The 3,835-nt window shown below is 27.9% G+C and overlaps 1 non-coding gene across 1 annotated transcript; it reads left to right on the top strand.

Moving 5' to 3' along the window:
* The first annotated feature begins 3,368 nt into the window (after nt 1–3,368).
* TRNAS-AGA (transfer RNA serine (anticodon AGA)) lies at nt 3,369–3,450 on the top strand. The gene has a single exon. It is a non-coding gene; the product is annotated as a tRNA-Ser (tRNA).
* Nucleotides 3,451–3,835: the final 385 nt, after the last annotated feature.

The following is a 3,835-nucleotide window of genomic DNA, read 5'->3' as shown; positions in this document are numbered from 1 at the left end:
AGTAAAATATAACATGAAAAATCAATTCCGGAGAAAATCAAGCTGTTATAGTAAAATGCTATTATAATGAATGACAATTATAGAGAGGCTTGACTGTAGTTTTTTTTTTCTTTTTTAAAAGGTCCAAAGATTGAATAAATTGAAAAAATCAAGAAAAGCTGAAGCAAAGTAAGACCGACTTAATTGGTTTGATTTGATTACAACATTGAAATATTGACTTAATTGATTTGACTACAACATTGAATTATTGACTCAATTGATTTGATTTTTTCTTGGAGAAAAACTGACCTAAATCGAACCATGAGCCTCCGGCGCCTAAAGGACATGTTTTTTACGACAAAATTTCAAAAGGAGTTGTGGACTACAGGATAAATCAAAAAGGGTTTAGGTGTACTAGTCCACGATTTGTAGCCTCCTTTAACGACCTCCTCTACCGTCCGTCTGTGAGTCCCTAATTTTAAAAAAATAATATTTTGCTTGTAAATCGTGTACCCCTACACGATTTGCAAAGCATTTTTTTTTAAAAAAAAAAAACTAATAGCAAATCGTGTAGGAGTACACGATTTGCAAGGAAAGTTTCCTTTTGCAAATTATGTACCCCTACACGATTTGCCTTATGTTTTCTTTTTGGTTTCAATAAATACATAATAAAAGAGAAAAATATGATAGTTAGTCCTTTTATTTGCAAACCATAATAAAAAGGAATTTTGTCATCAAAATTGAATATGGGTTAGATTTTTAGTTGAATCATCAAAATTGAAGTTCTCAAATTGTTTGCTCAAACTGTTTAGACTTTAGATTATAATAATTTGAAAAAACAGCTTAGATTACATTTTGAATTTGTCAGATGACTTCATTTTGGATAACAATAAATAAGAAAATTTCTTAGATTACATATGATGTGGTAAGTAATTAATCCTAAGTGGTAAATTTTATACTTAATCAGTTATCTAATTAAGTATATTTAATTTTTAATTAATTATAATATGCATTTTTTTAATACTTTTGTTAGTCATATTCACAAATTTATCATAATTATTGTTGTTTCATTACTTAATTACCCATATGTTGGGGGAACTTACACAAATACTAATAAATATACAACTATTTACATAACCTACAACTATTTTTTTATTTACAGAATCTACAAAATATAACCTATAAATGATGAAAGGAAAAATCTTTAAATATGGTCAATTTCGTATAAATATGGTAATAAATTTATAAAGTTATTTTTTCTCTCCTTAATTTGTCCCTACAAGTTCTCCTTTCCTACCTATCATTAAGGAAACATTATCTCAAACCCTATGATATTATACTATAAATAAAAAATGTTGTTATTAATAAAAGGTTAAAACTAAGGAGTTTCAAGAATTAGTGATAACGAAATTAAATATATATCAAAAAATATTAAATACTTTTCTGAAAATCTCCAACATACTCAACTAGCATTCTAATCAATAGACTAGTATATTATTTATATGATATACATTATACTACAGTTCTTTGAACGAGTATATATATATATATATATATATATATATATATATATATATATATATATATATATATATATATATATATATTATATTTTATATTTTATATATTGCCTTTGTTATATACTATATACGTATAATATGATTTGTTATATGATTTATACTTTTTAGGTATATTTTCATGTCCTTCTCTTATACCATATATTTTCATGTAGTTTTCTTAATATTAATAAATTCAAATAATTTATTTTAGTCACAAGAAAAAATTGCATCAGTCATCAAGTGAAAATAAAAAAGACGAATAAAGAGGAGGAAACGAAAGAAAAAAGATCTTTTTAAAACGGTAGATGGAAAATGGGATGTGACGTTAATTTTGTTTTGTTCCTAAAATGAAGTATTATAGATATTTTAGGAAGGTAAAAGTTGTATTTTGTAATTAAAAAGTTAAAATTTTAAATAAGTTGTATTTATGTAATTTTTAGAAAGTAGTTGTAATCTTTTTAATTACCATTTTAATAAGTTGTATTTGTGTAACTTTTCCCATATGTTATGATATAATTGTAAGGTTTTTTTTTTTTTTGGTCGAAAAGGAAATTTTATTTCAACCAGTTGGAAATATTTACACTGCCTGCTCTTTGGACTATAGAGTCAGGTTTCTCCATGATATAATTGTAAGGTTACTTCATATTTGACGGTAATATCATTATAAAAATAGCCCATATATATATATATAAGGACTGACTATCATAATTTTCTCTTTTTATTAGTATGTTTTTATTGAAACCCCCCCCCCCCCCCCACAACACACAACAAAAAAAAAAAAAAAAAATATAAGGCAAATCATGTACCCCTACACGATTTGCTATTATTATTATTATTATTTTTTAAATTGGGGACTCATAGACGGACGGTAGTGGAGGTCGTTAAAGGAGGCTACAAATCGTGGACTAATACACGATAAACTCCTTTTGGTTTCATGTTTTTTGAAATTTTGACTTGAAAACATGCAGCTTTATCTCTAATCCCAGCATTCATCTAAGTGAAACTTCATTTAGATATGGAAACAAGAATCAAAGTAACTTTTGCTTGCCCTTGCTGTGCCCATAAATTTGTTTCTTTCCCTGTATCGTTTGAGGACAGTGCCTTTGAAAGACAGCTTTAGCAAAATTGCCAAGAGAATTTTGTCTGTCATTTCTGCCGGACTGCATTGAAACTAGAATGGAACTTAGTAGGGAAAAAGACTTCATAGACCAAGAAAAACAACATTTGGTTGAAAACATGACAGGATATTTGTTTGTTGTGTAGTTCAACTTGTCGTACCAATGTAAATTTTTCTTCAGAATGATATGAGCAAAATAATTAATATTTTCAAGTTTTTAATATGCTTAATATCACCCTGATGGGGACCGATAGCAAAATTGTTCTTTTTCTTATCTATAGCAATTTTTGACTCTCGAGATTATATGCGACAAAAAGAAAAAAAGTACGTTAAAATATAAATAGAGCGAAACCAATCCATATGTGAAGTAACTTGTAAGTTGTAATATAACATTAAAACCCAACTGTGTGTGGATATCTGCACAAGAAATTTTTTTTGGCATTATTAGCTATTGGTGGCACCAATGCCTTTTCGTTTAAATAGACTACCTCCGTCTCAAAATAAATGTCCACTAATTTTTTTTTATTTTGCTTCAAAATAAGTGTCTACTTATAAAATCAAAACAGAATTAACTTTATTTTTTCGATTTGCAAAAGTGTTATTAATTAAGAGTAATTTAGTCAAAATACCTATTTTTTCTAAGAGTTATTATTTTCTTAAACAGTGTGAAAAAAACTAAGTGGATACTTCAGAAAGAAGAAGGTCACCAAGATGTGGACGTGCCGGAGTGGTTATCGGGCATGACTAGAAATCATGTGGGCTTTGCCCGCGCAGGTTCGAATCCTGCCGTCCACGTTCTTTTCTCCAATTTTTATACATACCTTTCTATTTTGCATTTATTGCATATTTTCATCCTTGTCATTTCCTCTTTTTATTCTGTCATTCCATCTATATTCATCAATTGGAATTTAGAAACTTAATTGTGCCAACTAAATACAACCAAGGATGCTTTTTCTTAACTAGTTGTATATGTGCAAAAATCGGTTTAACAAAAAAAAAAAAAATATTATTGGTTTATCATTATTGGGTTAACAATTTTAAACAATTTTGTAATTTATTTTATTGGACTATCATTAGACCCATCATGTCGATACCCGATAAACAATCCGTTAAATTGGCAACACGTTCAATTCTCAGGAGACTAGGGTGTTCAAGGAGACCGAGAAAAATTGAAAAAACA

Source organism: Lycium ferocissimum, chromosome 5 (genome assembly GCF_029784015.1).
Source record: "Lycium ferocissimum isolate CSIRO_LF1 chromosome 5, AGI_CSIRO_Lferr_CH_V1, whole genome shotgun sequence".
In the NCBI taxonomy this organism is placed as follows: Eukaryota; Viridiplantae; Streptophyta; class Magnoliopsida; order Solanales; family Solanaceae; genus Lycium; species Lycium ferocissimum.
This window is presented reverse-complemented; position numbering and strand designations above follow the sequence as displayed.